This window comes from Cibotium barometz, chromosome 5 (assembly GCF_041138505.1).
Source record: "Cibotium barometz isolate CiBa-2024 chromosome 5, ASM4113850v1, whole genome shotgun sequence".
Taxonomy (NCBI): domain Eukaryota; kingdom Viridiplantae; phylum Streptophyta; class Polypodiopsida; order Cyatheales; family Cibotiaceae; genus Cibotium; species Cibotium barometz.
The window spans coordinates 15,505,407-15,518,582 of record NC_141050.1 but is presented as its reverse complement, the minus strand read 5'-3'; positions in this window follow the sequence as shown (position 1 = coordinate 15,518,582).

Here is a 13,176-nt window from a genome sequence, read left to right as displayed (position 1 = left end):
TGCAAATGAATAAGCTTTCGAGAAGGGACCAACAACATGAAGAGGAGTTAAAGGAGAATATCAAGAGGGACAAGGGCAAAAAAAATTGTTGACATTGACGTAACAGTTAAAGATCCAAAAGCCAAAAACCTTCATAGAGTAATAGAGGACTGGACACAAGAATGCTAATAAACCTATAGATTAGTGAAACAAAAGCCTTAGAAAGACTATTGAGAAGATCTAGAATGATTGAAGAAGAAGACCCAATGCTTGGGCAAGGCACATGAGAGTAGGTTGTGTCTTTTCTTGGACTTGAAGTGGAGATGAACAAGAGGACCCATGAAACAAATTACTTAAGCTCACAAGATCATTGGTACAAATTGCAGATAACTTCTACAAACATAAGGCCAATGACAAACAAAGAATCTTACAACAACATAAAGAGCAGGTCGAAACTAGAATCTCACATCAAGAAATCAAGAGAACAAGATGAAGTCATTAATGATCTCCTGACCCAGCTAGAAGAAGAAAATATAATTTCAACTAAATGGGCTATGGGCTACGAGTGTAACGGTTCACTAGGGACCCTTGGCGACTAAAAAAGAGAAGTGTTGAATGGGTATGCATATGTGAAAGAGAAGTCTTGAGATATGATATTGTTCTCATCTATGGAGATGCCATTCTTGGAAACAATGTGTCCAAGGCTTAACCCAAACTTGATATTTGTGTCCAAGGCTTAACCCACACTTGATATTTGAGTGGGCTCAATGAGATGCAGTAGAGACTACGCCTCTCAAAAACTTGCCTTAGACAAGCAAGATGCTTCTTCCAATTTGAGTGCACACAAAGGTCATCTATGAATATCTCTAGGATCTTTCAAAGGAGATCCTTGAAGGCTGACATCAAGCATTAGAAGGTGGTGAGTGAGGGCATTAGTTAAGCCAAATGGCATGCTAATGATAATAATCATAGGTCCCCCATATGCTATCTTGTATAAATCTACTAGATTGATGCAGCCTAAGAAACCATCCAAGAAGCTACGCTTCTTCTCCGTGACTCTCTCTAACACGTGGCAGCATTCATGTTTTTTCATTTTTTAGATTAACGTACACTCTAAGATTTCCATACTTTTTAGGAGTTCTTTTCAGAAACAATCACTATTGGTGGTGATATAATTGATCTCATACATAAATCCCATATTGATGAGATTCTCTAGCTCCTCTTTAACCATTTGTTCATACTTGGGTTCATATGGCAAGCTCTCTTTATGGTTTAGTGAGAGGGATAACGTGTTTCACTACATGAAAAAACATCGCAAGGGTATCAATTCTCCTTCTTGCTTAGGAATGATGTCTAGCAATAAATACTAGCTTATATTCTCACAAAGGCTAGCAAGGTTTACTTATTGACCCTAGTGGGGCTGTCTTACTCCTTACTTTGTGGCAAGTAAGCAGGCGCACAGCAAGGTCTAATCCCAAGGCTCAAAGCCGGCAAGGCTCAAAGCCTTTCACTTTGTGCTTGTAGGTGTATGGTACTTAGTCAAAGCATCTGACCACGATATGGTACAACCAATGAGAGAGAACTGGGGCACAAGAAAGTGCTTCCACATGGGTGGATAAGGTTTACACAAGTGGTGTGAGAGCTTGTTTATGTTGCGCAATGAGAGAGAAGGCACTTTCATGTGTGCGTAGTCACATATGATAGCATCATGGAATCTAAGTACTTTTACCTCTTGCGCATGCCTATGGGAATCCAAAAGGATACAAGTAAGCGAGGTCTTAATCTAGCACAGTTTGGAAATAGTTTGCAGGTGCCATAGCTATTAAAAAACTAATGACATGGTCCGGTGTGTTGACCATGATTATTTAGCATGCCTAATTTGACATTTTTGGCTCCAAGTGTGCGTAGTCACACATGGCATTATCTATGAGAAGGGTTCTCATCATGTAGCGAAAAAAAATATTTTGATTCATGGTGGCCACAATTTCCATAAAATTGTTGCCATTGTCGTATGAAGCTATGACAAAACAAATGTGTACATTTATGAAATGATTGTGGAGAATGAACATGAGCCTTGCTTAAACAATCCAGGTGGGGTTGTAGACATAAGCAAAGTTGTGGTGCTCATAATGATGTTATTTTACTCATGTGGCTGTAGTGGTCTTGTAAATTGTACCATATTTTAAACCACAAATAAGTATCTTGAGAGTATGATAACTACAGTGTTTGTTCCTAAACAATCGAAGTGTATTATGCTTAGTCCATAGAGATTTAAGCACTTGTGCATGGTCCTAGAGAACAATTATTATAAGATTAGTAGTAATCTTAGAGTGAAGTCCATAGTGGTCTTTCAATTCAAAGTTTATTGAAACCTGGATGTTCATGATGTTAACGGTCTAATTGTTCAACGCGGCTTGTAATAGAGTACGGAGCTACTCTACCCACCTTTGAAGTATGTCATTGTTCCTTTTGTTTTAATAGGATGGGAGTGTCCCTAAGAGGTCTTGCTCTAAAAGCTACCTTGTGGCTAGTCTTTAGACCTTCCCTTGTTACTTCATATACTGGCTTGTCAGATTGTTCTCATAAATACTCTAGATTGAGTATTTTGTTGAAATATACAAGTGAATAGGGTGTGTGCGGGAATAAGCCCTTGGCTAGAGGCTGTAAAAGAGAATCTGTAAATGTGAGAGAACCTGTGTCTACTGGAAGAGAATAAAGGGTAGCATGAGGAGATTTAGGAGGTGTGGAGATATTTTGGAAGAGGTGGAGAGAATCAAGTAAAAGAGGTGGAGTGAATCAAGGAGAAATCAGTGGGATTGGATGCTTGGATGTAAACTCTATAAATTGAGGCATTGGCCTAATGAGAATTTGTTGGTTTTTGGAAGAGGTGGAGAGAATCAAGCAAAAGAGGTGGAGTGAATCAAGGAGAAATCAGTGGGATTGGATGCTTGGATGTAAACTCTATAAATTGAGGCATTGGCCTAATGAGAATTTGCTGGTTTTTTATTATCCATGCCTACATTAAGCTATCAGTTAATTGCTCACTAATCACATCTTAATTATCATCTAATCTCTTTGTTAATGATATTGATTCTAGCATTTGATCCACCATAGCTCATCACATTGCTGTACTTTCAACATATTTGAGGCTATGGAGCTTGATATAGTTCTTAAAATTATAGCCATGTTGAATTTTGGAGTAGAATGTGCATGGTTTGTGCAAACACTCATGGGTGTGGTCATCCATATTTTTGAGATTTTGTTTCTCAAGGAGAGGAAAAGAGTCTGCTTGTGTGTCACGGTGAACTTCATGCTCATTTGATGGTATAGGGCATCAAATGTTTATGAAGGTCATTGTGGTCTTGGTGGTATGGGACACCAAGGCTCCTACAAAGAGGTTGACCCTTTGATTGGTTGTATACTTGTTCCATAGTGATCAAGTGCTTGGACAAGATTGAGTTTGAGACTCACTTATAGCCTTTTTTTGGGACGAAATCGAATGACAGAGTTTAGATAAGCTCTGTGTAGTATAGCCATGATTAAATACTAGTGTTGACAGAGTGGTTTCTAGTTTGATAATGCTATAGAACCATTGGTGAGCAAGAAGACTAGAATAGTTGGATAATTGTGATATGTGGGGGATGCCCTACAACATTCAGAGAGTGTAATATCGCCTATATTCAACACTGGTGTTCATTTTTTAGGACATGTTTGGCTACTACCATACAAATTATGGAAGTATAGAATGACTTTCATAAATTACAAAAGTAAATTCTTAGTTTGTTTGGGCTATTTAGTGTTGCAAAGTTCATTTCCTTGTAGAACCTACCAGTTTGCAAGGCACTGGGAAATGATTGGATCATTACCAGTATGTGATGGAGTTACTACCTAGTTAAAGTGAGAAGTACTTCACTCTAGACGAGAATAGTTATTTATTATCATTGGATCCAACATAGTTTATAAACCATGACTATGTTTGTTGGAAAGAATTCTAAGCCGGAGAGCTTAGCGGAGTATTCTAACAGGTTTGGAGAGTTTAGGACTAAACATGGTGGTTCAGAATTAAACTCAAGGTTTGAAGCTAGTCCGAAGAGATTAGAGGCAAACCACACTAGATTTGGCATTAATCCGGAGTGATTACACAAATCTTGATCTTGATGCTAGTACGGAATGCCTATCAGTTATCTTTATCGTTTTTTATACTTTGGCATGGTATTGTTGTATGCACATGCACTTTCCAGCAATCATCGCCTTCCTTGTTAGAAAGGTGTGCTAATCCAAGTGATTAGTTAAAGTTTTTATGAGAAGAAGAGTGAGCACTAATCTGGAGTGTTTAGACAAATCTCTTGGGTTATGTACTGAGATGAAGCACTCAGGGGTGGACCCTTCATGCCCGCTTGACCTTGTGTTAAATGGGGGTGATAAATTTATCAGAAGAAAGTGATAAATTCATTCAACCAATATAGGTGTTGACTTCCAATGAGCTCAAATTTTATGGAAAGTCATAAATCTTAGTTGCTTGTTATTCTAGATAAAGCCCTAACCTTATCAATTTGGTGCTAAACCAAATTGTCAAGAGTGTTAGTGTGTAGTTGAGTATGCATGAAATTGTTTTCACGCTATGCTCAGGCATGGCAGATGTCCATGAGGTGGATCCACAAAATATTTGGGGCAAGTTCTTAAAGAAATTTGCTATTTATATTCACATTGAAGCTGGGTCTATGGCCCCTAGTGGGACTCATAGAGTTATATACTGAACCATAGAGTCCATAGATTAGCATAGTTGTTGGATAAACAATAATTTGGTGTTGGAATGCCCTAAACTTTGTGCCGTAGTGCCAAAGGTTTTAAGTCAATCTAGATAAGCACTATGTAGAGGAAGTGGTTCAAGCATCTTGTAAGAGGTGGCTCCTTAAATATCCCAACTTGAGAAGGGTATATTCATGGTTATAGAGTTACTATTAGAGGAGTACAGAGTTACTCAAGCAAATCGAGGGAAAGATTTGGTGTTTTGATAGACAAGGTAAAGTGGATATTGTTCCTCGCTAGGAAAAAGAATAATCATACACATTTATGTTTTGTAATATATTTATGAAGTGCATACAAGGACCCGTTTATTTTTGTTGTCATCGGTTAGAGTTGGGTAGTATATTGCCACCTATACGGGTAGGCAGTGCGTTGCCATTGTCACGGGGAAGCAACAAAGCTTTTAATACGCTAAACTTCATATTGGTATTGAACACAAATTGAATGTCGTGTTATTCATGTCAAAGCAGTCTCAAAGTACAGAGATTGATTTTGTTTGTCTACTATCAATGCAAGGTGTGTTGGAGGCATACCTAATCCCTATATCGTCACGGGGAAGCAACAAAGCTTTTAATACGCTAGACTTCATATTGGTATTGAACACAAATTGAATGTCGTGTTATTCATGTCAAAGCAGTCTCAAAGTACAGAGATTGATTTTGTTTGTCTACTATCAATGCAAGGTGTGTTGGAGGCATACCTAATCCCTATATCGTAGCATATGTATATACAAACTGGGTAAGCGATAAACAATTTCTTGTTTATTTCTTTATAGTAAATCGTTTCTCATAATTAAAATGGTTTACGATAATGTTTCACATAGTAGAGGTGTCTAGTAAGACCACACTTATAGAGGTGTGTCTGGATGATGCTATTAGCTTTTGGATGTCACCATAGATAGCCCATAAACATGTCCGTAGAGACATGGTTGGCTATAGAGACATAGATATGTATTGCTAAGCAACCAAAGTGGTTGCAGAAGTATGTGGATAGGCATGTATCTACTTGTGGGCTAGGAGTGGTACTCACATTGGTGCACATTACTCTTGATTTTCTAGTAGTGCATAGACAGTACACATCACATAGATGCTGTCTATGTGGAAATCATCTTCATTACAAGATGTGTAAATGGTTCTTGGAAGAACGCAAGAACTTTTGGAGAGAGGAAAGTGTAGCTTTCCTTAAACTCTGTGGGGTCGATTAAACTTTACCACATTATAAAACAATTTGCTAACAACTTGTAATAACAATTTGCTAACAACTTGTAATAACAATTGCGCAAATTTGTTGATTAAAGTCCATGTGGTTTCTAACCACCACAAGAGGAAAACATCTTTGATGTTGTAGGACATGCAAAGGAATTCCTTGAATGTCGGAGCACATTCATTTTATGAAGTACTTGAGGATTTGAGAAATTCTGGCATATACTAAAAGCATGATGTTATTCAATGCCTTAGTAGCAATTTGTGGTTTATTGACATCTTTCATAATTGCAAGTCACAACTATGGTTTGATGTTCCAGATGAAACATGAGTGTTGCATGTTTCCTTGGTCGTAGTACTTAAGAAAAATATGTTTTGTGTGTCTTGCTTTCCTTGGCTTAGTACTTAGGGAAGTTACAAGCATAGTTAACCATATGGTCTACACACATACACTTGTTTACAACTTTTTGAACCATTTTCACGGATGAAAACTCTTCTTGAAGGGAAAAGTAAAAAGGTCAACATTTGACCAAGTAATAAGATGTGAAAACATCTGAGTTTGAAAGGATCTTTATCAAACATATCTACAAACTATATAGCTTGCCCACATATATATAGCATTGGGGGTAGAGATAGAAAGTTTAATAATCATTAAGGTTAAATATCATTTTAAGTAAGAGTGAAATCAACCATCCGTAGATTGATGGTGGTCAAACTAAAAACCCAATGAGTTTTTAGAGCATATACTTATTCATAGATGAATAATCTAGTGGAGAGGAGTACCTCTCACCTTTGGAATCTATCTATGACTAGTTTTGCTCCATTTATGTTGTTTTATGGACTCTAGTCTAGATCTCCTATGGCCATAGAGCAATGTAAGGAGAAGAGTCAACAAGTTGGTAGCATAGCATGGTAGCGTAGTCTACAAATATTTAGTAGCATAGTCTACAAATGGTTGGTAGCATAGTCTACAAACTTGAGTTGCCGGAGAGCTCTCGAGTACACATAGTTTTTCATGTTAGTGACATGTGAAAACAATATATCACCAAGACAATATAGTTTTTCTTAAAGTTGTAGTAGTTAAGTCTTTGGAGTTACTGCACTTCCACATGAACCAAGGAGAATTCTTAGGTTAAGAGGATCACTCACTTATCCTATGTATGAGGATCCAACATCTTACTAAGGGTGAGGAAGAAGTTTTAATCATAGATACTATCATTGACCAACAAATTACATTGATTCATGCTGAAAATCAATATATTAAATACTTGGTGACTTTTTAAAATCATCCTTGTAAAGATGCAAGATGGGAGCTTGAGTAATATTTTTGTGCCTTTCCTAAGATCCTGCATTCTTTTCAACAACAAACCCATAATTGAGGGCAATTACAAATTTAAGCAAGAGGAAATCTTATGAGAATGTATTTTAAGCTCTCTTTAAAATAGAATGTATTTTAAGCTCTCTTCATATAAAAGGGGTCATTTTCAAGCAATGAATACAAGTTGTTCTTAAGTCTTTCTATGAGTACAAGTTTCCATCTTGTAACCTAATTGATTAGTTCAATTAGTTTATTATTATGTTTGTATTTAGGCTTCATCCTTCATAGAATTATATTAAGTTAATTAATGTAATTAGGGTTAGCAAGCTTCCATAGTCATTGATTAGGGTATCATACGTTGTGATCTAAGGATTCATAGTGCCAGATATATAGGATTATTAGAAACTTTATCCCTCGTCATAGGATTACCACTATTAGGCTTTCTTATGAGCACATTTACCATGGCATGTTGACTCATATATTTTGTCGCTCCATGAGAGTAAGACCTGATCATTGATGGCCCGATGGCAACCCTTATTGTACATTAATAAATCCTTGGAATAAAGAGATGTTATCTTATTTTCCATGTTTATAAATTTATCTTTTATTTTAAGTAATAATGTGAATAAAAATGTGGAATGGCCCACTCATAAACAACAAATCATTCTTCAAGTTACATTCTAGCATATGGCCAATGATAGAGAAATGGCCACAGCCTATTACCTTAGCTCTATAAGGAGTATTATTTTGGTTAACCCTACTAGCCCCTATATATGTTGTAACACACGAGTGGAATGAAGTGAAAAGAAGTTTATTGTGGAAATAGATATAGACTATCTTCCATATTATGCTTTGCTTGAGTCATGCCATGATTATGGAAACCTGAATTTTACAAAAGAATGTAGGACTTAGGGTAGAAGTTGCTTTACCTTAGACAAGCACCTAGCTAGAGACTTAATCATCTTAGTCTATATTTTTCACATAGAAAGTTTGTAATAGTAGGCCAATACTATGCATGAAACTCCTTAGACATATACTCCCCCTTTGATCAGTATGTAGGGTACTAATCTTACATGTAGAAGCATTTTGAACCATAGAAGCAAAGAGCCTAAAGCACATAAAAACCTCTTATTTTTGTTTCAGTGGATATATCCATGTATGTCTGGCTCAAAAACTTGAGAACCTAGGGGACATGATTCCTATTCGAAATAGTGTCAGAATTGTAAAACCAACTTAGGAGAGAACACAAATACTAATGCTAGTAGCTATGTGAGAACACAAATGCTATAGATGATAATAATCGAGGCATATGACAAGTGATTTCCTAAGCTCTCCTATTATTATCACTTTTCCAACCCAGAGACCTATAGCCTTAGTGCAGAGAGAGCACATAGTAATCAAGGATCCCCAACTCAAAATTGGGGAAATCGATAGAGAAGACAATTTGTAACCTAGTCAGTTGCATCTAAAGCCATTATAGTTTGCTGTGACCAGGAGGAAAAAGAGACAAAAGATTTATGTTGCCATTAAGCATCATGGTCAAAAAAATTGTAATCCACTCCCCAACAAATTACCAAGGTAAGAATTTTAAGCTTTTGGTTGATTCAAGAAGCACTCTTTCATTCATTTTTCCTGGATGCTTGCATGAATTAGTAATTGACCAAAGGAAAAGTAAACTAATGTAAGTGGAATTGGCTAGTGGGAAAATTCTTTTTGTTTGCCATGAAACAGACATGATTTAGTTCTCTCTAGATGGAAACTTGACCGAGTGTAAGTTTATAATTTTACTTTTAGGAGTATACAATGGAATTCTTGGGATAGATTGGCTTACCCAAAATTAGGTTGGCATCTATTACCACACAAAGAAACTATTTCTTTCATGGATCTTCACGGGGGAATAAGATGTAAGGAACTGTAGTAACTAGATCTCCTACCCTGTAAAGGTATCTAAGCTAATAAAGGAACTTAGGAAGAAGCATGCAATTGAACTTAAGGAACAATTGAGGTAACTTTTGGGGGCTTTGTTTCGACCCAGTGTATCCCTATAGGGTGCACACGTGCAATTTTCTAGAAGAAGGATGGAACTCTTAGGTTCTGTATTAATTATTAAGGATTGGATTAGTTAAAAATTAAAAACAAGTATCCCATTCCTAGTATAGATAAGCTTTTAGATCGATTTCATGGTGCCCATATGTTTACTATGATTGACTTGAAGTCAAGGTACTATCAAATTAGAATTAAGGAGTAGGATACTCTGAAGACTATCTTTAATACCCGATATGGACATTATGAATTTAGTGTAATGCCATTCAAATTGACAAATTTCCTCGTTGCCTTCAATCTGTTAATATAAGAGATTTTACACTTGGATGATTTTGTTTTGGTCTTCTTTGATGACATCTTGGTCTATTCTAAAAATGTTGTTAATCATAAGAAGCATGTGCACAAGCTTTTGAAGGCCTGCTCTCTAGAAGCACATACTTTTTGCCTAAGAAGAGTAAGTGTATCTTCTTTAATGATCGTATTGAAGCATGTGCACAAGCTTTTGAAGACATGCTCTAGAAGCACATACTTTCAGGCTAAGAAGAGTAAGTATATCTTTTTTAGTGATTGTATTGAATATCTAGGGTTTAATAGTGTTAAAGGATGGAATTTGAGCTGACCTCGCAAAGGTACAAGCTATTATTAATTAGCCAAAGCCAAATACATAAAGGAAACTGGGGGATTTTTAGGCTTAATAGGATGGTATCGGATTTCCATCCATCATTGATATCTAAGATTGCTTCTCCCTTAACTACACTTCTCAAGAAGGATGCTCCGTTTTGCAATAGACCCCTATTGCCAAAGTGCCTTTGATTAGTTAAAGATTGCATTGGTAATAACAAATCCTATTTTGAAGGTACTAGAATTTGACACCTTTTGAAGTTCACTAATGCATGTGGATTCACTATTGGTGAGATCCTAATGATTACACATGAGAGAAATTATGTTGTCTATGACTTAGAGCTACTTGCAATAGTGTATGCTTTAAAGATTTGGCAAGATTTGGCGACATTATCTTCTTGGGAAAAAACTCACCTTGGTGATCATAAGTGCTTAAAATGGATCTTCACTCAGAGTGATCTCAATATGAGGCAAAGAAGATGGATGAAGACTCTTCATCAATAGTTCGACTTTGAGATTAAGTATAGGTTAGGGAAGGAGAACATCACTCAACAAAAAGGTCTCCTTACATTCTAGAACTATGATTTCTAATCCCTTATCCACCACTGAAATCACGGAGAAAATTGGCTTAGATGAATTCTTTGCCCCTATCATTGCCTTGCTTAAGCAGGAGAGCAAGATGGCCTAGGAGATGAAAAAAAACCAGGGGTATAAGCTAGAAGATGACTTCTTATACTTCAACAACCACCTATGTGTTCCCAAATGTGGAGATTTGAAGAGAGCAATATTGATGAGGCTCATGAAAACCCTATAGGACACCCCGAGTATGTAAACAGTTACATGTTAGTAAAGAAAAGTTCCTTTTGGCCTGGACTCAAGAGGGATGTATTGCAGCATATGCCAAAAGGTCAAGGCCAAAATTCCAAGGAAGTTGCATCCCTTGGACATTTTAAAAAAGAAATGGGAATGCATAAGTATAGGCTTTATTACTAGATTCAATTCAGTGAATGTAGGATATGACTCTATCCTAGTAGTGGTGGATCAATTACAAAGGTTTCTCACTTTTGAGATGTTGCTAAGATTTCCTTGAAAGAAATATTTAGAATGCAAGGACTACCTAGGAAAATTATTAGTGATAGAGATGTCAAATTTGCATCTCTATTTTGGAGTGCATTTTTCAAAGCTATAGGGTACCTCTCTAGATCTTAGCACTGCATAAAGCCGATGGATAGAGAGAGAGAGAGAGAGTAAACTAGGTGATTGAGAATTTTGGACCGTATTCTTTGAATTCTAGGTGCTTCTCTAGATATTAGCACTATATATTAGCACTATATATCGTCTAAAAACTGATGGATGGATAGATAGAGAGGATAAACAAGTGATTAAGGATATTGTTCGGGTATTTTGTGAATGTGAACTATTTGCATTTAATACACTTTGCTTATAATGCCTCTTTTCATCATCAAAGCATTGGGATGATTCCATTTAAGGAACTATAATGCTTTGCATCATCAAATCATTGGGATGAGTCCATTTAAGGCAATATAGTGCTTCACATCATCAAAGCATTGGGATGAGACCATGCCACTATATGGACAAAATATAGCCTAACACATTGAATTGGTTCGACCCATAATCAAAGTGGAAGTGTCTAAATAGATGATAAGGATGAGATGGATCATCAAATATAGAGAAAGATATCAAAGTTGCCCAGGATAAACAGAAACCATATATTGATATGAAGATTCGATATAAGCAAACTCACATGAAATGAATTATGAATCTGCTAATGAGATGTTAATTGGGGCGACCCCGAACTACATGCACAACATTTGCACTTCTTCATGATCAGTTATGTGTAACCTACTAGCAATTACAACTTACTGAACCAATATTCATGGGTGTGCAAGGATTGTGCCATAAATAGCCCACTACCCACGACCTCTATTAGAGATTATGGGGCAGCCCCGAACTACATGCACAACATTTACACTTCTTCATGATAAGCTATGTATAAACTACTGGCAATTACAACTTAATGAACCAATATTCATGTACATGGGTGTGGAAGTATGTTCCATGTTCCACCTTTACTTTATCATCTTTAACCACCACTAGCCCACCATTTGACATGCTCAATTGCAGAGAGAGAGTACAGATTATGGTGTCTTGGGCGTGGATGACCTATACCATGGTACAATCTAGTGATCGACACATGAGGATATCCACATAAGGATAAAGAGGAGGGTTACAATAATTTTCTTGATGATTATAAGGGACTGAGTACCTATATAGAGTGGATAGGAGAGGACTTTGTTTATGGTAGTAGGTAGCATGGGGAAGAGGGGCAGACTCATGTGTGGCCTGGAAAAAGTCATTATTATGGTTTTTTACCTAGTACATAAAGAGCTAGCTAGGCTGGTATTTAAGCCATAACATAGTTGTGACAAGTCATTGTTGTAGATTGATTGACTTGGGGGTATAAGAAGGGGTCTAGCCTTGCCTCAAGGGGTGTTTTCACCCTTTTATTGACTCTACACTCACAAGCATCCTATATGCCCTTATTGTAATGAGCCACATAGACGTATGAGTATGTATAACAAGGCAAAATCTCCACAAGTTTACTATATATAGATCTAGGCTACATTCCTTGGTCTTGTAAATTTTTAAAGGAGAAAAATTGTGCCACCTCTTTAGCCACATGAAAATGTGGTGTTATATATATATATATATATATATATATATATGTGGTTATATATATATATATATATATATGGTTATATATATATATGTATATTTATTTATATATTATATTATTGCCCACTAGAGCAAGATTCATTTAAGCTTTGTTTCAATGTAGATTACATTTTTGTACTCAGATTCTACCTGTTTTAATTATGTAAGACTACTCATATTTCAAGACTAGTCATCTTGAGAGAGAGAGAGAGAGAGAGAGAGAGAGAGAGAGAGCTTCTTTACAGATTCAAGCTTTTCAAAACAAAGGTTTACAAATATGCACATGCAAAATTTCAAATAGTTGTAGGTATTCTATGTTGACTTAGAGAGAGAGAGAGAGAGAGAGAGAGAGAGAGGTTTGTAGAGTTGATTCGTGATGTTTCACCTCGATTTTTCATTAGTTTAACTAGTACCTAAATACTGAGTAGACTATTAAATATTTGTTATATGTATATAAATTTGGTTAAAGGT